This window comes from Macaca nemestrina, chromosome 14 (genome assembly GCF_043159975.1).
Source record: "Macaca nemestrina isolate mMacNem1 chromosome 14, mMacNem.hap1, whole genome shotgun sequence".
Classification (NCBI taxonomy): Eukaryota; Metazoa; Chordata; class Mammalia; order Primates; family Cercopithecidae; genus Macaca; species Macaca nemestrina.
In genome coordinates this window covers 5,824,427-5,847,204 of record NC_092138.1, presented here as the reverse complement: position 1 = coordinate 5,847,204, position 22,778 = coordinate 5,824,427, and the positions used below count along the sequence as shown (strand labels likewise).

The 22,778-nt window shown below is 39.8% G+C and overlaps 1 protein-coding gene across 5 annotated transcripts in view; it reads left to right on the top strand.

Annotated features, from left to right (window-relative positions):
• The window catches only part of CENP (centromere protein P), a 275,211-nt gene that overhangs the window by 99,250 nt on the left and 153,183 nt on the right, over nucleotides 1–22,778 (top strand). The window lies entirely within an intron of this gene.

Here is a 22,778-nt window from a genome sequence, read left to right as displayed (position 1 = left end):
GGAGGTGGTGGTTAGAGTCAGGCCTTAAAGGAAAAAATAGGCGATATGAGTTTGTAATAGTTCACTGTTTTAGTTAAGTGGTTATAATTGTAGCAGTTGGGGAGAAAATGAGTTGAATTGTTGAAAAGTGTAAATTATGTGCTATGATTATACTTTGATTGAAATAGATTCAGTATCTCAAAGCTGAGTGACATAGGACTGGCTAGGAAAGGCCCTCCTGAGACTTGCTTAATTAACAATATAAGCATTACAATTTTCTGTGCATTTGTTCCACTTTATTTATTAGGCACCTACTTTGTGCAAATTTTAGGCGCTTGGGACTCAGCAGTGAAATTCTCTGTTGTTACAGAGAAGGAAAACAGAAAATAAATGTAAATAATCATAAAATGCAGCATATAAACAAGGTAGAGTGCGATGGAAGAGAATAATGCAAGGTAAAGGGATAAAAATGAGGCATTGGGGTACGGGTCAACAGTTCAGGCATCGCTGTATGTGGGGACTGGAATGGAACAATTAAGTTATGGTATGGCAGATGGTGAGAGCCGAGTGTCTCACTGTTGGAGTGGGAGTTACAAATAAATAAGCGAGGTGAGGTGGTGACAGTGATCCATGTGGTAATAGATTAGAGTTGAAGACATCAGTATGAACTCATATTTAGCTTAATGCAGCTGGTTAAAAGGGAAATGTAGTTATGTTATATATACATAGTACACACATAGACCTCCTTGCTCTGTTGGCTGAGAGAGCCTACAAGCGGGAGCGTTTTAAGCAGCAGCAAACACAGTCAAAGCCCAGATCTTGGTTTCTAACATCATTTTCCAGTAAAAGGAACCAGGGCTGCTCCTTGGAGAAATGGCTGATTCCAGGAGGACTGGAGCAAGGAAAGTAGGAGATGGGCCTGGAGCATTGCACAGTACCAGAAAAAGGACACTCAGCAAAGAAAGAGATCTGGGGAGTCTCTGTTCTACTCAGTTTTGCTGTGAACCTAAAACTGCTCTAAAAAATAACATCTGTTAATCTTTGTTGTTGTTGTTGAGACAGAGTCTCACTTTGTTGCCCAGGCTGGAGTGCAGTGGCACTGTCTTGGCTCACTGCAGCCTCCACCTCCTGGGTTCAAGCGATTCTCCTGCCTCAGCCTCCCGAGTAACTGGGATTACTGGCATGTGCCACCATGTCCGGCTAATTTTGTATTTTCAGTAGAATCGGGGTTTTTCCATGTTGGTCAGGCAGATCTCGAACTCCCTACCTCAGGCAGTCTGCCCACTTCAGCCTCCCAAAGTGCTGGGATTGCAGGCATGAGCCACCATGCCCTGCCTATTAATATTTTTAAAAGGGTAGGCAGACACTATTTTAGGTAGTTTAGATATTTAGAACTGAATATGGTGACGGGGCAAGCCAAGTTGGTATCAGAGTGGTGACAGGCCAGCTTGGCTGATGCCTAGTGATCTAGGAGGAGGGAGTCGGTGGTACTCTCACAGGTAGCCAGTGTCAGGGTCAAGGCAGACATATGCCTGGAAGTAACCACCTCTCAGCATTCTAAATGGAATCAAGTTTGTAAGGCAGATAATAACACTTAGCTGATGAACTACTTCTATCGGAAAGGCCACTTGGGCAGCCCTATAGAAACAATCCAAACATTAATTGCAGTCAGTCTCTTGGTCTGTCTGCTCCCAGGGGACTATGAGGAGCCCCTGAATTCATGACCCATACTCACAAGGTTTCTTGGCCATCATCATTCACATTTTCTGTAAATGGTGCCCCCATCCCAACCCTGACCACTCTCTTGTGTAAGCCAGAAGTTTGGGAGTCCTTTAAATTAGTGCCTTCTCAAGTGTAGTAGGAGGTCCATCAGCATCAGAATTACCAGAGCTGCTTATTAAAAATTCAGGTTCCAGCATCTTTATATACTCTAGATCTACAAAATCAGAACCTCTGAGCATGGGCTCAGAAACTTCCATTTTAAACAGGTGTCCCAGGTCCCACCAAACCTTGAGAACCACTAATGTAAATACTTCTCCCTGACTTTCAAATTGAATCTGTTGGTGAATCTTTTGTGTTCTACACCCAAATATCTGTTTGGTCTGACTTTGTCTCATACCACGACTGCCATCATCTCAAACCCGGGTGCTCTGGGTAGGGTCTTGACTATGTTCACAGATATCCTTCTCCAAGCAGTTTTTTAGCTGTCTGCATAAAAATCAGACTGCACACTGTCTCTGCTTAAACTTCCTTGTTTCTACTTGTTACTTGTTTCTACTTACTACTTCCAGTGATGCTTTATTTTTAAAAAGTAAATTCCAAACACTGATCTTCAAGATTGGGGATGATCTGACCTTGGCCTACCACTTGCCCATTCTTGGAATGTTCAGTTTGCATTACTGCTGGTTTCTGCACTGTTCCCACACTGGCTTCTTTTTGAGACTCACATTGCCATGTTTCTGTCTCACTATGACCTTTGAAAGAGCATCTCTGTCTGTTGAGGATACTAGGCCTCTGTACCTCTTATTCTTGTTGTTAGCTAACTCTTATCTTTAGGACATCAGCTTATCCCAGCTGCAATTAATGATGAATGTAATTATTTGTCTGCTTTCTCCTTTCTGACAAGATTCTTTTATGAGCTGCCATGTCCTCAAACTGTCTGTCAATAGTGGTTGCTCAATAAATATTGTTTGAATGAATGAATGAATGAATGCACAGTACCTTCCAATGCGTATCTTCTCCTGCATTTTCTGAAGATGTTTTTAATTTCCTGCCTGTTGGAGGAAAGGTGCCTCCAGACAATGGCCTCTATCACTTCAGGGGAACAATCTTACTGTCACCTCCCAGACCTTACCTGGTGAACTCATCAGCAGGCCTCATAGGCCCTGTATGTGGAACCAACTTTTATTAACACAAAAGCATGAATACAGAAACACTGAAAACAGAAGACAATCAGTGAATACTTGGCTAAAGTCTACAGAACACAACGAAGGGAAAGAACAAACGACTGTTATGCTTAACTCAGCATTTGAATCACCTGAATATAATCTTGTCATTTTTCAGGCCAAGTGAGGTGGCTCACGCCTGTAATCCCAGCACCTTGGGAGGCTGAGGAGGACGGATTACCTGAGGTCAGGAGTTTCAGACTAGTCTGGCCAACATGGTGAAACCTTGTCTGTACTAAAAATACAAAAATTAGCCAGGTATGGTGGTAGGCGCCTGTAATCCCAGCTACTCGGGAGGTTGAGGCAGGGGAATTCCTTGAACCCAGGAGACGGAGGTTGCAGTGAGCCAAGATCACACCGTTGCACTCCAGCCTGGGTGACAAGAACGAAACTCCATCTGAAAATCATCATCATCATCATCATCATCTTGTCATTTTCTTGTGAATTTCTTCCAGAGGTATCTTGTACATATAGAAGCAAATACATATATTTAGAAATCATTATTTCTCAAGAAGCATTCCTGCATGAAATTCGAGATGTTTCTACTCTTTTCCTAATGTAAACATTGGTGCAGCTAATATACTTTTATAAGGGACTGCACATGTGTGCTAGTGTGTCTGAGGGGTGCATCTTCAGGCACAGATATGATTATTCTCCTCAGAGGCTCTTCCAAGTGGCACTCCCAGCTGTTAAATCCTCTGCATACCATTTATCAGGTTTTAATCTTTCAGTGATCCGGTGGGTTAAAATGGTATCTCATAGTTGAGTTCTTATTTCTCTTACTATGGATCTAGTTGAATATCTCTTATATTTTACAGCCCTGTATGCTGCTTTTTCTGGAACTGCTTGTATCTTTTACTTTTGTTTCTACTGTATTGTAGTCTTTCACTTAATGACTTTTAGGAGTTCTTTATGCATAAGGGAAACTATGTGCTATGACTTATAACTATTATTTTTCAATTTGTAATTTACTTTTGATGGTTTTGCCATGAAGACTTTTTGTTACGTCACTGGGTTTATCCATCTCTTCTCTGTTTTTTTTTTTTTTGTTTTTTTTTTTAAAGATGAAGTCATTCAAGTGATTCTCCTGCCTCAGTCGCCCAAGTAGCTGGGATTACAGGTGCACACCAGCGCCTGGCCAGTTTCTTTCTTTTCTTTTCTTTTTTTTTTTTTGAGACGGAGTCTTGCTCAGTCACCCAGGCTGGAGTGCGGTGGCGCAATCTCAGCTCACTGCAAGCTCCGCCTCCCAGGTTCTCGCCATTCTCCTGCCTCAGCCTCCCGAGTAGCTGGGACTACAGGCGCCCGCCACTGCGCCCGGCTAGTTTTTTGTATTTTTAGTAGAGACGGGGTTTCACCGTGTTAGACAGGATGGTCTCGATCTCCCGACCTCGTGATCCGCCCGTCTCGGCCTCCCAAAGTGCTGGGATTACAGGCTTGAGCCACCGCGCCCGGCCTATTTTCAAATTTTTTAAAAAAATTTGCATTTGAAAATCTGGTATGTTTAGTGTTTACAGTACTTGTTAAGTATGAGATGCAATCCCACTGAATATTTTGCTGACATTAATTGAATAGTCCACCTTTCCCCTATCAAATTTGAAATGCCACTGTTTCCATACACTAGATTTCTTTAACTATTGAAGGCATTTCTTGACATTATATTATTTCCCTTTGACATGCTTGTCGATTGATGCATTGTTGGCATTTGATGTGGATAAGGGTACGTTTGTTTAGATCTCATTAATACTTAATACTTGGTATTCTCTAAACTTTTTCCAATTTGATAAGTATTCAATGGCAATACATTGTGATTTTAACTTCCATTGGCCTGCCTACTAAAGAGAGTGAACATCTTTTCAAATGTTTTTCAGACATTTGGATTTTCTCTTCTGATGTGTGCCTGTTGATGTTTTTTACTCATTTTTCTTTTCTTTTCTTTTTTCCGATACAGAGTCTTGCTCTGTCACCCAGGCTAGGGTGCAGTGGCACGATGTTGGCTCACTGCAGCCTCGGCCTCCCAGGTTCAAGCAATTCTTCTGTCTCAGCCTCCCGAGTAGCTGGGATTACATGTGCCCACCACCACGCCCAGCTAATTTTTGTATTTTTAGTAGAGATAGGGTTTCACCATGTTGGCCAGGCTGGTCTTAAAACTCCTGACGTCGTGATCTGCCCACCTCAGCCTCCTAAAGTGCTGGGATTACGGGCATTACCACGGCGCCCGGCCTTTACTCATTTTTCTGTTACGTAATTTTTTTTTTTTTTTTTTTTTTGAGACGGAGTCTCGCTCTGTCGCCCAGCCCAGGCTGGAGTGCAGTGGCGCGATCTCGGCTCACTGCAAGCTCCGCCTCCCGGGTTCACGCCATTCTCCTGCCTCAGCCTCCCGAGTAGCTGGGACTACAGGCGCCCACAACCGCGCCCGGCTAATTTTTTGTATTTTTAGTAGAGACGGGGTTTCACCGTGGTCTCGATCTCCTGACCTTGTGATCCGCCCGCCTCGGCCTCCCAAAGTGCTGGGATTACAGGCGTGAGCCACCGCGCCCGGCCTACGTAATTTTTTAAAACTGATTTTTACAGATTCATTATATCTCATAGATACTAACCTCTTGCTGGTTATACCTATGACTCTGTGTTACAGGTTTTCAGTTGATTCTCTTGAATTTTTTAGGCACATGTGGTTCATATGAAAATGGTAATTTTGGCCGGGCTCAGTGGCTCACGCCTGTAATCCCAGCACTTTGGGAAGCTGAGGCAGGTGGATGACCTGAGGTCAGGAGTTCGAGACCAGCCTGGCCAACATGGCAAAACCTGGTCTCTACTAAAAAGATAAAAATTAGCTGGGCATGGTGATGGGCGCCTGTAATCCCAGCCGCTCGGGAGGCTGAGGCAGGAGAATCGCTTGAACCTGGGAGGCAGAGGTTGCAGTGAAACTCCATCTCAAAAAAAAAAAAGAAAAAAGAATATGGTAATTTGACCTTCTCTTTAATTGCTTTTGAGAGACTAGCTGTTTGTTTGAAAGACATTTTGTAAATCTTTAGTATCTAGACAGCTGGACTATTTATTGTTTGGTCTTTCAGTTAGCTCCTATAAACCACATGAGATGAAAGTACATTTCAAATCAATAAGCCACATGACAACAAAACTAGAAGATATCATAGAATCCTCGCCAAATAAGGAGGGGTGGGTATAAAAGCCAGCACACAACCAATCACAGGCTGCAGAAAAAGCAAGAGAGCACTCATAGGCACGGGGAGTAGCCAGTACTCCACCCTCACAGAAGCAAAGTCCCAAAATTATATACACAATTAAAAAATGATTTTCTACATAATTAATTCAAAGTTTCCTCTACAATGACTAGTACTGAGTACTTTGTACTTTTAGAAATCACATTTTCAGGACTAGGAAAGGGTGGAAAGATGCATTTTACTTAGTGAAATCATTGGGAAATACTTTTGTTGAGGAGGTGCAGATAGAAGTAGACCCTTTAATTTGGGGAATACATAATCCATCGTATTAGATAATTGGAGGAAAGGGCAGGAAAAAGATACAAAAAACTTTTGGACTTGAATCTTTCATGGTATTGATTTATTTTTTCTTCGATTAAATAAAAAAGATACCCTGAGATACCACAAAGCAAAAAGGCATTTGGGGAGTGCCTTAGTTCATCTTTTGCTACTATAACAGAATACCACACACTGAATAATTTATAATGAACAGGAATTTATTTCCTCACAGTTCTGGAGATTGCGAAGTCCAAGATCAAGGCACCAGCATTTGGCAAGGGACTTCTTGCTGGGTTAAAGAGAGCAAGAGGGGGTGGTTCCACTCCTGTAATAACAGCATCAGATAACCTAAATACTTCTTAAAGTTCCCACCTCTTAATACTGTTATGATGGCAGTTAGGTTTCAACATGATTTTTGGAGGAGACAAACATTAAAACCATAACAAGGAAGGAGGAGTAAATTCCTCCCGCAATCACTTTTCTGTTTGACTGGTACTTGGTACACACAGTGAGTCTCCCTAATTACATTTGGTTTTTTTGTAAGGCAGCCTGATACCTTTTTTTCTTCTCTAATGTGGGTAAAAGGTACATTAAGCAGAAAGATTACCTTCTGTAAGTTAATAAGGGATTATATAGTTTGAGATACATTTATAAAACATTATTATAAAACATCTGGAATGTTTTATAAATGATTGCTATGAAAACAATGAAAATTTAATTACAAAAATGTACCCTAGGCTGGGTGTGGTAGCTCACGGCCTGTAATCCCAGCACTTTGGGAGGCCGAAGCAGGCGGATCACTTGAGGTCAGAAGTTCAAGACCAGTGTGGTCAACATGGCAAAACCCCAACTCTACTAAAACTACAAAAATTAGCTGGGCTCAGTGGTGCATGCCTGTAATCCCAGCTACTTGGGAGGCTAAGGCAGGAGAATCACTTGAACCCGGGAAGCAGAGGTTGCAGTGAGCCAAGATTGTACCATCACACTCCAGCCTGGGTGACAGAGCAAGACTTCATCTTAAAAAAAAAAAAACAAGTATACATTTTTTTAAACATCAACTGTTTAAAATACACATATCTTACACTTTGTGCTCACCTTCCTTTAAATATCATTCCCAAAGCACAGTAATTCTAGCTTTGCAAAGATTGAAGTCAGTGTACAAAAATCAATGTTATTTCTATATACTAGAATGAATAATTGGAGACCGGGCGTGGTGGTTCACCCCTGTAATCCCAACACTTTGGGAGGCCGAGGTCGGTGGATCACACAGTCAGGAGTTCAAGACCAGCCTGGCCAATGTGGTGAAACTCCATCTCTACGAAAAATACAAAAATTAGCTGGGCGTGGTGGCACATACCTGTAGTCCCAGCTACTTGGGAGGCTGAGGCAGAAGAATCGCTTGAACCCAGTAGACCAAGGTTGTAGTGAGCCGAGATTGTGCCCCTGCACTTCAGCCTGGGCGACTGGGCGAGACTCCGTCTCAAAAAAAAGAAAAAGAATGAATAATTGGAGATGGAAATATTTAGTTAACATCTAATAAGATTTGTGTAAGAATTGCATGCTGAAAATTGCAAACATTGAGGAAGATCTAAATAAAGTATTGGCAAAAGGATAGACACTTGAGCAGTGGAATAAAGTTCAGATATAGGCTTACAAATTTCTGATTAATTTATTTTTGCCAAAGGTAAGTCAGCGGAGAAAGAATCATGTTTTTAACAAATATTGGGATAAAATCTCATTCAGAAAAGTAAAACTTAAAAAAAAAAGGAATTGTTAAATTTGGAGGAAAACATCCAGAGATGCAAGAGTTTTCTGAGCCTGGTGCGGTGGCTCACACCTGTAATCCCAGCACTTTGGGAGCCTGAAGCGGGCAGATCACTTGAGGTCAGGAGTTCAAGAAGTTCAAGACCAGCCGAGTGACATGGTGAAACCCCATCTCTATTAAAAATACAAAATTAGTGTAGCATGGTGGTGTACGCCTGTAATCCCAGCTACTCAGGAGGCTGAGGCAGGAGAATTGCTTGAACCTGGGAGGTGGAGATTGCAGTGAGCCAAGATCACGCCCCTGCACTCCAGCCTGGACAGCAGAGCGAGACTTCCATCTCAAAAATAAAATACAAAGTATACTGTACACTGTGTACAACCTTATATGTGTTTTGGCAATGCTTGGTAGACATAGTCCAGGGATGAAACTCTCATCAGGCAATCTACAGTCATCTTTTTCAAGATTCAGATGTTTGTCTTTATAACCCTTATTTTTCATTTTGTTTTATTTATAAATCCCCAAGGTTGAGAGTGATTAAAAATACTGTCTGACCATTTTATAAAACCATTCTCAAGTGGGCCCTGGTGTTGATTTCTCCTATTACCTTAGATTCTACTGCAATCATTTACTTTTTAATTAAAAATGTTATTTTGATTTCATTATTGAGTCACATGCAGTTATGAGAAATAATACAGAAAGATCCCATGTACCTTTTACCCAGTTTCCCCTAATGATAACATCTTGCAAAACTGTGGTACAGTATTACAATCAGGATGTTGAAGTTGAGATAGTAGAATTATAGAACATTTTTATCCCTGCAAGAGTTTAACGTGTTGCCCTTTTATAGGTACATAAATCTCTTGCTCTTCCCCCTTCACCTTTAGCCCCTGGCAACCACTAATCTTTTCTCAATTTTTACAGTTTTGTTATTTCAGGAATGTTATAGAAATGGAATCATACAATATATAACCTTTTGGAAATGTGTCACTAAACGTAATTCTCTGAGGATTCATTTGAGGTGCTGCATGTATCACTGGTTTATTCCTTTTTATTACTGAGTGATATTCCATGAAATAGATGTACCACTGTTGGTTTAACTGTCCACTGAAAAAACATCTAGGCTGCCTCCAGTCTGGGCTAATACTAATAAACTTGTTCTAAACATTCATGTACAGGTTTTTGTGTCAACATGAGTCTTCATTTCTCTTGGGTACATGCCCCGAGTATAATTGCTGGGTCATACGGTAAGTGCATGTTTAGTTTTTAAAAACATGCCAAACTATTTTCCAAAACAGCTGTACCATTTTACATTCCCACGAACAGCGTATGAGTGATTCAGTTTCTCGACATCTTCACTAGCATTTGATGTTTTAACACATTTTTATTTTAGCCATTCTAATAGGTATGTAGTGATATATTACTGTGGTTTTAATTTGCATTTCCCAAGTAGCTAATGATGTTCAGAATCTTTTCATGTGCTTATTTGCTATCTGTGTATTCTCTTTAGTGAAATGTCTGTTCGTGTCCTTTGCCCATTTTCCCATTGAATTGTTCATTTGCTATTGCGTTTCATGAGTTCTAGATACTAGAACTAGGAGTACCTTTGTAGGATATGTAGTTTGCAAAGATTTTCTCCATTCTGTTGCATGCCTTTTCATCTTCTTAGCATCTTTCAGAGAGCAAAAGTTTTAAATTTTGGTGAAGTCCAGTTTATTGATTCTTTTTTTCTTTTATGGATCATGCTTTTGTTGTCATATCTAAGAACTCTTTACAAAATCCTAGCTCTCAAAGATTTTCATCTATGTTATTTTCTAAAAGTATAGCTTGACATTTTACTTTTATGATTCATTTTGAGTTAATGTTTATATAGGGTTTGAGAGGTTTTTTTATGGATATTCAATTGCTCTGGTACCATTTTTTTAAAAGACTGTCTTTCCTTCAGTAATTGCTTTGGTGCCTATGTCAAAAATAAATTGTCTGCACTCAGTGCTATATCTGGCTTTTCTTTTTCAGTTCTCTTTATTTATATGTCTGTCTTCCTGACAACACAACCTAGTCTTGATTACTATAGTTGTATCATAAGTCTTGAAATCAAGTAGAATGATTTTTCTCACTGTATTCTTTTTTCAGAATTATTTTGGCTGTTCTAGTTCCTTTGCCTTTCTTTATAAATTTTAGAATGATCTAGTCTGTGTCTATAAGAAATCTGGCCACGTGTGGTGGCTCACACTTGTAATCCCAGCACTTTGGGAGGCTAAGGCAGGCGGATCACTTGAAGACAGGAGTTCAAGACCAGCCTGGCCAACATGGTGAAACCCCATCTCTACTAAAAATACAAAAAAATTAGCCGGGCATGGTGGCAGGTGCCTGTAATCCCAGCTACTCAGGAGGCTGAGACAGGAGAATCACTCAAACCCAGGGGGCAGAGTTTGCAGTGAGCAGAGCTCATGCCTTTGCAATCCTGCCTGGGCAAGAAGAGCGAAACTCCGTCTCAAAAATAAATAAAGTAAATCTTGCTGGGATTTTGGTAGGAATTACATTAAAACTGTATATCAATTTGCCCTTTTCTTTTCTTTTCTTTTTCTTTTTTTTTTCTTTTTTTTTTTTTTTTTTTGAGACAGAGTCTCGCTATGTTACCCAGGCTGGAGTGCAGTGGCACGATCTGGGCTCACTGCAAGCTCCGCCTTCCGGGTTCACGCCATTCTCCTGCCTCAGCCTCCTGAGTAGCTGGGACTACAGGTGCCCGCCACCATTCCTGGCTAATTTTTTGTATTTTTGGTAGAGGCAGGGTTTCACTGTGTTAGCCAGGATGGTCTCGATCTCCTGACCTAGTGATCTGCCCACCTCGGCCTCCCAAAGTGCTGGGATTACAAGCATAAGCCTCCACACCCACCCCCCAGTTTGCCTTTTTTAATTGGGTTTTTGTCTTATTATACGTTGTAAGGGTTCTTTTATATTCTGGATATAAGTCCTTTATCAAATATATAGCTTGTAATATTTTTCTTCTAGTGTATGATTAGTCTTTTTCTTTCTTTTTGTCTTTTTTCTTTTCTTTTTCTTTTTTTTTTTTTTTTTTTTTTTTTTTTTTTTTTTTTTTTTTTTTTTTGACAGAGGCTTGCTTTGTTGCCCAGGCTGGAATGCAGTAGTAGGTTCTTGGTTCACTGAAACTTCCACCTCCTGGGCTCAAGTAATCTTCCCACCTCAGCCTCCCGAGTAGCTGAGACCACAGGCATATGCCATCACACCCAGCTAATTTTTGTATTTTTTGTAGAGAGGGTTTTGCCATGTTGCTCAAGCTGATCTTGAATTCCTGGGCTTAAGCGATCCACTCTCCTCCCAAAGTGTTGGGATTACAGGCATGAGCCCTTGTGCCCAGGCTTTTCATCTTCTTAATAGCCTTTTGACACATAAATATTAATTTTATAAAGTCTAATTTATAAATTATCTTTTGGAGACACTGTCTTACTGTTGCCCAGGCTGGTGTGCAGTGGCGCAATCACAACTTACTGCAACTTTAACCTCCCAGGCTCAAGTGATCCTCCCACCTCAACCTCCAGTGATTCTCCCTCCTCAGCATCTCGAGTAGCTGAGACCACAGACATGTGCCTCCACACCTGGCTAATTTTTTTTATTGTTTGTAGAGATGAGGTCTCCCTATGTCGCCCAGTCTGGTCTTGAACTCCTAGGCTCAAGCAATCCTCCCACCTCAGCTTCCCATAGTGCTGGGATTACAGACATCAGCCACTGCACTGGGACCAGTTTATGAATTTTTATCTTTTATTATTCATGCTTTTGGTGTCAAGTCTAAGAACTCTTTGCCTAAGGTCTTAAATATTTTTTCCTGTTTCTTCCAGAAGTTTTATAAGTTTTATCTCTTATGTTTAGGTCTATGATCTACTTTGATTTAATTTTTGTGTGTGGTGTGAGGTTAGGATCTAAGTTCACTTTTTTGCATATGAATATCCAATTGTCTCTGCACCATTTGTTAAAAAGACAATTGTTAAAAGTTGTCTTTTAACTTTTTTAATTTTAACTTTTTAATTGTCTTTAAAAAGACAATTGTAAAAAGACATGTTAAAAAGTTCTGTTCTATTGATCTGTGTGTCTGCCTTATACCAGTCTCACGCTCTCCTAATTAGGGTAGTTTTACAGTAAGTTTTGCCATTGGGGAGTATACATCCTCTAATTTTGTTGTTCTTTTTCCAAATTGTTTTCACTGTTGTAAGTCCTTTGCATTTTCATATAATTTTTGAGATTGGTGTGTCTACATCTACCATCATAAGATTTCATGATGATTGAGTGCTTAGTATTTAAACATTGCATTTAAACTGCTTCATTTTTGACTGGGTGTGATGGTTCTTGCCTGGAATCCCAGCACCGTGAGAGGCCAAGGCAGGTGGATCACTTGAGGTCAGGAGTTTGAGGCCAGCCTGGCCAACATGGTGAAACCCCGTCGCTACTAAAAATATAAAAGTTAACTGGGCATGGTGGCATGTGCCTGTAATCTCAGCTTCTTGGGAGGCTGAGGTGGGAGAATCTCCTGAACCTGGGAGGCAGAGGTTGCAAAGCCGAGGTTGCATTACTGCATTGCAGCCTGGGTGACAGCGAGACTCCATCTCAGTCAACCAACCAATCAATCAATCAATCAATCAATAATCTGCTTCATTTGTTATTGTTACATGGTATGACCTTAGTAAATGTGTGGTGCTGTTCTTTTGTTCTTATTAAGGTTTTCCAGTACGGTGAAGTGACTTAGATTCTTTCGTATATGAAGCACAATTCTGTTTGTCCTAGTTTTCAAATATTTCATCTTTTTGTTTTCCTAAGTATTTTTATTAGTCAGATTCTGTGTTGTTATTTTTTCTTCTAGTTAGATGTTATTGTCTAAATTTTTAAAATATAATTAGCAGTGGTTTAAGACTATTTTAAAGTAGACCTGGCTTTGATGTCTTTATTTTCAGACTTCTATAACTTATTAGAATAAGACTGCCCTCCCATGGTGAAAATTAGATAATTTTTTTCAGTAAATTTAATGGGCTTATTTTTGGAAAAAATCGTTTAAAATGCGTACATTTTTAAAATATGTGGGAAATAAGCAATAAGCTATTCTGTGTTTCCAAATAAACAGAAATTGTAGAAACCACCCCCCCCCCCCCCGGCCCACACTAGCTATGAAGTCACAGTGGCTGACTGTGGGAGGCCCTGGCCACAGCTTTTCATGAGTTGGTGGTCTTAAGTCACCTGTCTCTCTGGAGAATCAGTTTTATAATCTTAAAATGAAGAGGTTTCAATGAGGCTGCTCCACATCTAAACTTGTGTGGCTCCTTTGGCTTTCTATGCCACCTTCTGTTTGTCTTCCTCTTATTTTACGGGATATCACTTTGTATCTAGTCCTCTTTCTCAATCCCATGTTAAAATTCTTGGAATGCCCTTGTGTCTTATTGGTCTGATCCCCTCTATATTTTCTGTAGAATTATGTAATATTGCCACAAGTACCATTTGGGTGAAAGGAACTCTTTGGTCTTCAAAGTATTGAAATGATTGTAAGTATGGATAAGCATGGTGAATATAGAGAATCTGTTACTTACGTTTATTCAGATTAATAGTTGCAGTGGCCTCCCCTTATCCACAGTTTTGCTTTCCCCCATTTTAGTTACCCGTGGTCAACCATGGTCCAAAAATATTAAATGGAAAATTCCAGAAATAAATAATTCATAAATTTCAAATTGCATGCTCTTTTGAGTAGCCCGATGAAGTCCCGTGTTGTCCAGCTCTGTCTAGCCCAGGACATAAATCATCCCTTTGTGGAACATATCCACACTATATATACTCCCTTCCCGTTAGTCACTTAGGGTTATTAGATCACCTGTCATGGTATCCTAGTGCTTATGTTGTAGTAACCCTTATGTCAAAGAGAATCTGTAACAAGGGTGTCCAATCTTCTGGCTTCCCTGGACCACGTTGGAAGAATAAGAATTGTCATGGGCCACACATAAAACACACTAACACTAGTGATAGCTGATGAGTTTAAATAAATAAATAAATAAATCCTGGAAAAACTCATCATGTTTTAAGAAAGTTTATGAATTTGCGTTGGGCCACATTCAAAGCCATCCTGGGCTGCAGTGGGCCATGGCTATGGGTTGGACAAGCTTGATCTATAAAGTGCTTCCCTTAAGTGAAAAGGTAAATGTTCTCAATAAGGAAAGAAAAAGAATGGTGTGGTGAGAGTGCTAAGATCTGTAGTAAGACCACATCTCCTATCTGTAAAATTGTGAAGAAGGAAAAAGAAACTAGTTTATTTTCTTGTTGCACCTCAGACTGAAAGTTATGATCACAATTCATGCATAAGTATTTAGTTAAGAGGGAAAATGCATTAAATCTGTGAGTGGAAGACGTGAGCAGAAATGTGTTTTGGTTGACAACAATCAGGTTTTGTACTTGCTGTGGTTTCAGGCATCTACAGGGGATGTCTTAAAACATATCCCCCATGGTAAAACCAAGACTGTTGTTCAGTAAGTCCTCATTTATCATCAGTGGGTTCTTCGAAACTGAGACTTTAAGTGAAATGACATATAATGAAACCGATTTTACCATAGGCTAATTGTTACCAAACAAGTGTTAAGTTCCTGTGGCATATTTCTGGTTATAAAATTGTCACCGAACTTCCTAATAAAGATGCAAAACATATCTAATATTAAACATTGAAATAAATGTGAGCTATATGTATGTTTAAGAAAAGGTTAATAAAAAACAAGTGCATGAATTTTCATCTTTTATTAGTCATACTTTTGGATGTTAGTTACATGACATGTAACTACAGTGTTAAAATTAATCAAGCTACATATTTATCATCTATGTACTTTTCTATACATATATTAAACATCAATAGAAAATTTATAAGAAGTCAACAATATGGATTCAACTACTAATTTATAGGAAATACAGCGGACAGAGGAATATGTTAAAGTACACCACAAGTACGCAATCAGGAAAATCTAGACTGTGGGAAATGCCTGGTGAAGCAAACAACTTGGTTTCTCCATCAGATTAAATGTAAGGAAGAAAAAAAGGGATGAAGGGGAAATGTATAGGTTGAAAAAGACTTAAAAGGTATATTGACCAGGTGCAGTTGCTCACACCTGTAATCCCCACACTTTGAGAGGCCGAGGCAGGTGGATCACTTGAGCCCAGGAGTTCAAGACCAGCCTGAGCAACATAACAAGACTCCACCTCTACAAAAAATACAAAAATTAGCCTGGCGTGGTAGCGCGTGCCTGTAGTCCCAGCTGCTCAGGAGGCTGAGGCACGAGAATCACTTGAACCGTGGAGGTGGAGGTTGCAGTGAGCCGAGATCGCACCACTGCACTCCAGCCTGGGTGCCAGAGTGAGACTCTTAGGAAACAAAGCAAAACAAAACAAAGACTTAAAACATATATCAGCTTATGACATCTGTGTGCCCTTGTTTGGATACTGACTCAAACAGACAAAGGAGTTTAAAAATTGTGGAATAGTTGGCAAGTTGAACATTTGGTGAGTTTGATGATATAAGGAAATAGTGTCAATTATTTTTTGGTATGGTAATTGTATTGTAGTTAATGTTTTAAAAAGTAGAGAGAGGTATTCTTTCTAAGGCCAAAATAACCCCTACACCAAAATTTGACAAGAGCATCACAAGAAAATAAAATTGTAGGCCAGTAAACCACAAATAGTAAATAAAACATTGTAAGTTAAAATTTAGATATATATAAAAATGAGGCTGGGCACAGTGGCTCACACCTATAATCCTAGCACTTTGGGAGGCCAAGGTGGGCAAATCTCCGGAGGTCAGGCGTTCGAGACCAGCCAGACCAACATGGAGAAAACCCATCTCTACTAAAAATTTAAAAATTCGCCAAGCATGGTGGCGCATGCCTGTAATCCCAGCCACTTGGGAGGCTGAGGCAGGAGAATCATTTGAACCTGGGAAGCAGAGGTTGCAGTGAGCCGAGATTGTGCCATTGCACTCCAGCCTGGACAACAAGAATTAAAATCTGTCTCAAAAAAAAAGAAAAAAAGAGATACTCCATTATGATCAAGTGGGATTTGTACCAGGAACTCCAAATTGGTTTGAAAAAGCCCATTGTGATTCATAATATTAACAGAATAAAAGAAAATTATATGAACATCTTACTAAATAAAAAACATTTGATATGGCTGGGCGCAGTGGCTCACACCTGTAATCCCAGCACTTTGGGAGGCCAAGGTGGGCAGATCATGAGGTCAGGAGATCGAGACCATCCTGGCTAAAACAGTGAAACCCCATCTCTACTAAAAATACAAAAAAAAAAAAAAAAAGTAGGCATGGTGGCGGCGCCTGTAGTCCCAGCTACTGGGGAGGCTGAGGCAGGAGAATGGCGTGAACCCGGGAGGTGGAGCTTGCGGTGAACCAAGATTGCGCCACTGCACTCCACCAGCCTGAGTGACAGTGCGAGACTCTGTCTCAAAAAAAAAAAAAAAAAAAAAAAAAATTGATACAATTAAACACACCATTATCATGATGAAAATGTTTAGGAAGGTGACTTAATTTGATAGAGGGTATCTACAAAAATACCACTAACATAACATGAGGAAATACTCAACTCTTCTCACCAAAAATTGAGAACAAGATAAGAATGTCTACTTTCATCACTCCTATTCAGGTTTATACTGGAGCTCCTAGCAGTGAGATACAGAAAAGAAGAAATAAAAGGTACAAAAGTAGGGAAAAAAGGAATAAAAACTAACTTTAATTACAGTAGACATAATTTTATTTATGAAATCCCAAAAGAATATACAAGCAAACTATTATAATTAATAAGTGAATTTAGCAAGACTACTGATTATAATTTCAATATAAAAATATCAATTTTTACCATATACTACCAATACATAATTGGAAAATAAAACTTTAAAAGATCATTTATAATAGCATCTGAGCTGTCACCAACCTGGGGTAACTAAAAAAAATGGTGTAAGACTTTTATCAGAACACTACAAAAAGAAGAATATAGCAGGTAAAAACACATTGTGTTCCTAAGGTGTGAATAAAATTTTTTTCTTTTCCTTCACTAATAAGCATTATTCAGTGATTTCATTTAGAAAAATATATTGAACCAAGGCAGCATGTTAGCCTTGGGGAGGGGGAGAGAAGATGCAAAGATGACTAACACACAGTCCTTGCAACCAAGATTTCTAAAATCCTCTGGAGAATATGAAAGAACAGACCAAGCTGGGCAACAGAGTGGGGCTCTGTCTCTTAAAAAAAAAAAAAAAAAAAGAGAGAGAGAAAGAGGGAGGGAGAGAAAGAAAGAGAAAAAAAGGAATGAAGAGATGGAGAGAAAAAGGGAGGGCTGGAAGAATAGTCAACTATGTATTCATCTCAGCTCAGTAAATCAGCACTTTACAGAAGATAAAGTAAACAGAGTAGCTACCTGCGGGGACATCTGGCCTTCTAAATGTTTCAAAACAAAGGAATGAGTTTCTTGCATGACTCAGCTTCGAGCTTAACTTTTCCTCTTTAACATAGTGTAGCAAACCCCAAACTTTTTGGCACCAGGGACCAGTTTTGTGGAATACAGTTTTTCCACAGATGGGCATGAGGAAGGAGGGAATGGTTTCAGGGTGATTCAGTTGCATTACATTTATTGTGCACTTTGTTTCTATTATTACATTGTAATATATAATGAAATAATTATACAGATCACCATAGTGCAGAATCAATAGGAACCCTAAGCTTGTTTTCCTGCAACTAGATGGTCCCACCTGGGGGTGATGGAAGATAGTGACAGGTCATCGGACAGTAGATTCTCATAAGGAGCATACAACCTAGATCCCTCACATGTGCAGTTCATAATAGGGTTTGCGCTCCTATGAGAATCTAATGCCACTGCTGATTTGACAGTAGTGGAGCTCAGGCAGTAACACAAGCAATGGGAAGTGGCTGTAGATACAGATGAAGCTTCACTCACTTGCCCACTGCTCACCTCCTGCTGTGTATTCCAGTTCATACCAGTTATGGTCCATGACCCTAGGGTTGTAGACCCCTGGCATAGTGAATTTGGGGTCTGGAGATTTTATTTTACTTTCACATATTCCAATAAGAATGTGATTGTGATACAGTGACTGAGGATAAAAAGGAAGGAATGGATGCAAGAAGCATGAGAAGGTAGGGCAGGATCTGGCACCCGACTGTCCGTAGAGATGCAGGAAGATTAGAAATCAGCTGAGCAACTCCTAGAAGTTTAGAACCTGCACAGCTAGGAGGAAAAACAGAGTTAATAGGGACCTTATGAGTTTGAAGGAAATTGTTTATGATGTTCATTTTGATTGAGTTTTATGCCACCAGATGTTTAAGTTTGCTTGTGAAAATTTGCTACTTGTGAATGAGGTAAGTGTTTGAGATGTGGATTTTGAAGGACTCACCCTAAAGGTAATGATTACAATGGATGAAATTGTTAGGGAATAGAGAGAAGATACCAAGTGAAGGATATTGGGGAACACTGCCACTAAAGGACAAACGGAAAAGCATAATGTGTGTTAGCAAAGTTGTAATCGCCCAAGGGTTTCTTCCAGCCAGCTGCACAAATGAAGACCACAGCGTTGCAGTAAAGAAAGAGTTTAATAGACACAAGGCTGGCCACACCACGCGGGAGATGGAGTTAGTACGCAAATCATCTTGTGGGTTAGGGGTTTTTCTTTTTTTCTTTCTTTCTTTTTCTTTTTTTTTTTTTGAGACAGAGTCTTGGTCTGTCACCCAGGAGGCTGGTGTGTAGTGGCACAATCTCTGCTCATTGCAACCTCCGCCTCCCAGGTTCAAGCAATTCTCCTGCCTCAGCCTCCCAAGTAGCTGGGATTACAGGTGCCCACCACTATACCCAGCTAATTTTTTGTATTTTTGGTAGAGACGAGGTTTCACCATTTTGGCCAGGCTGGTTTCGAACTCCTGAGGGTTAGGGGATTTTCAAAGGCAGTTTTGGGGAAGTGGTCAGGGAGGCAAGGCTTGCTGCAGGTTGGTTGGGGCAGAGATGAAATCCTATGATTTCATCTGGATTGGAAGGTTCAGGTGAAGCCATAGTTGTCAGCCATGCAAAAACACCTGGAAAGGTATCTCAAAAAGCCAGTCCACAATAGTTATATTATTTGCAGGCACAGCTGACAATCTATGTCTACACCTTAGCAGAATCAGTCTCCTCTCTTCCCCAAGTTCATGGCCTTTCATTAGCTTTGCAAAAGAAGATGAGTTTTGGGCAAGGTCTGTTATCATTTAAACTATAGCCTAAATGTCTTCCAAAGTTAGCTCAGCCCAATAGCACAGTAATAATTTAAGGAAAGGGAAGATGGAGGCTGGGTTAGCTCAGATCTTTTTTACTGTCATAATTTTCTCATTGATATATTTGCAAAGGCGATTTCAAAGTGAACAGAGATTTTCAAGAAAAATAGTGTGTCATCATAGTTAAAAGCAAGGAACTAGACTGCTGTATTCAAATCCCAGATCTGCCACAAGTGATTTAATTTCCTTAGCTCCTATACCTAAAAAAACAGATATAAGTAAAGGTACCTCATAGGGTTGTTATAAGGATTAAAAGTAAGGCATTTATAAGAATGTCTGAAAATGTTATTTAAACATCAGTGGTATGTTTTGGATCTGTCCCCACCCAAATCTCATGTCAAATTTTAATCTCCAGTGTTGGAGGTGGGGCCTGGTGGTAGGTGATTGGATCATCGGGGTGGATTTTCCCCTTGGAGCAGTTCTGGTGATAGTAAGTGAGTTGTCATGAGATCTGGTCGTTTAAAAGTGTGTGGCACCTCCCCTTTCTCCAGCCATGTGGAGTGCTGCTCCCCCTTCTCCTTCCACCATCATTGGAAGCTTCCTGAGGCCTCCCCGGAAGCAGACTCCACCATGCTTCCTATACAGCCTGCAGAACCATAAGCTAGTTAAACATTGTTTCTTTATAAATTACCCAGTGTCGGGTGTTTCTTTATAGCAGTTCGAGAATGGACTAATAAAATCAGCTATTATTGTTTAATGTTATTTGTATAAGATAATTTTGGTAAAATAGATTCAGGAGAATTGTTAGGTCAGCTGCAACAGATTAAGGTTCATGTGAGTAGAAAGGTAATACTGAGGTAAGGCAATTCTTTCAAAAAGTAATGGAATTGTGAATGAAAGAGAAATAGTATGGCAGCTTAAGGGAGAACAAAATTGAAATTTTTTTTAAAAAGCTTTTGGAATGCTGGGTGTGGTAGCTCATGCCTATAATCCCATCCACTCTGGAGTCTGAGGCAGGAAGATTGCTTAAGCCTAAGAGTTTGAGACCAGCCTGGACAATTTGTGGAGAGACCTCATCTCAGGAAAAAAAAAAAAAAAATGTTTTAGTGACTTCTAAATACCTCATGATAAAGAAAATCACTCCAGTAATTTAGTCCGTCATAAACCCAGTAAATAGTAAGTCACTTGTTTTCAGTCTTTAATGGACTTTTCCAGTGGCTCATATTTTGTATTCACCATAAAATATGTTTGTGGCAGTAAATGTTAATGCAGTTTTGGTTGTTTATGATTTTTATTAGTGATTTGTTTTTTTGCAAACTTAAAACCAAAAATGGCTAACAGCTGTAAGATGGAAAATACAAACATAAACCTCAGTAAATTAATTGCAGGGATTTCAAGAATCATTTCCAGTATTTTAAAATTTTGGTTTTGTCGTTTCTTTTTATAAAAAGATTAACTTAGCTACTTCAAATTCCACTATTCAGATCGTAGATAAATCTGTTTTTTATTCTAACCTTTGTGTTTACCTTATGATTTTAATGATTAATTTCAAGATGTTGGGTTTTTTCAATGTCAATAAACATTTTTTACTTTTACATATGTTCTTATAAGTGCCATGATATCACAATTTTTTGTTACATTGTAGAAAAGTTTATTTTGTTTATAAACAATTGAAACTTCAGAATATTTTAATTTTTGTGTGATTATTATAGTATTGTTTTCTTTTATCTTTAAGGACTTCATGATCTTTTATTTTTCTTTGTAAATGTTTATGGTTTACAAAGCATTGCATATATATTTTTATCATTTATTCTTCATAGCAACCTTGCTCAGTGTTGTCACCCCTACCCTTTATAGGTGAGGAAGCAGGCTCAAAGAGGTGGTGACTTGCCCAAGACTATAAATGGAACTGGATTTCCAAGTCAAAGTTCTGCAACCCTGGGCACTACTGGTTGTAGCACTACTGGTAGTTAACCTTTATTATTAAAATCATACTATCATCATCCCTCTACTCATACCATGATCTTCCCTCGTTTTTTGCTCAAAAAAGTAGCAGTTTTGTTCTAGGTTTCCAGATATGTCATTTTAGAAGTTGACTAACTTTCCTGTAAAGCTGTTGTTTGCAACCTGCTGAGATTTTGCCCTACCTTCCACCACTCCCCTCAGTGACATTTGTCAATATGTGGAGAAATTGATTGTCAGAACTGTAGAGGAGAGGTAGAGGGGAGGATGGGCGCAGTGGCTCACGCCTGTAATCCTAATACTTTAGGAGGCTAAGACTTGGAGGATTACTTGTAGCCAGGAGTTCAATATTAGCCTGGGCAACAAAGTGAGACCCTGTCTCCACAAAAACTTAGCTGAGCACAGTGGAATGCACTTGTAGTCCCAGCTACTTGGAAGCCTGAAGCAGGAGGATTGCTTGAACCTAGGAGTTTGTGGCTACAGTAAGCTATGATCACACTGCTGCACTGCAGCCTGGGCAACAGAGCAAGACTCTGTCTCTTAACAAAATAAAAAACAAAAACCTGTGGGGGACAGGGGATGCAGGTGTTACTGCCATCTAGTGTGTAGAGACCAGGGTGCTACTAAAAGATGTACAGGGCAGCCCCTGCCACAAAGAATGACCAAAATGAGTGACCACAAAATGAATGACCACAAAGAATGACCGAAATGTCAAGGGAGCCAAAATTGAGTAACTCCACTCTGAAGAGTATATTTACCCGTTCTTAATCTCGAAATCCAAACCCTCCATCTCTTGTATATCTGTAATGTTATTCTTTCCCCCTCGCCCCCAAATTATTTAAAATCTTGTTTTTGAGGTAGTTTAATATAAAGGTGATTATCTTTCATAGCATGGGAATTACACGGTGTATTTTAGTATTGTTATTAAGAATTTACATTAGGCCAGACTCAGTGGCTCACACCTGTAATCCCAGCACTTTGGGAGGCAGAGGCGGGCAGATCACGAGGTCAGGAGTTTGAGACTAGCCTGGCCAGCGTGGTGAAACCCCGTCTCTACTAAAGATACACAAAATTAGCTGGGCATAGTGGCACGTGCCTGTAATCCCAGCTACTTGGGGGGCTGGGGCAGGAGAATCGCTTGAACCTGGGAGGCGGAGGTTGCAGTGAGCCGAGATCAGGCCGCTCCACTCCATCCAGCCTGGGCTACATACAGGGCGGATTCCATCTCAAAACAAAACAAAAAAATAATAATAATTTATATTAATACTGCTCTAAAAATGTTATATATAGATTAGAGTTTTCTGAAGAATAGTTTATGTTGCTGGGTGAGTGAAGAAAAA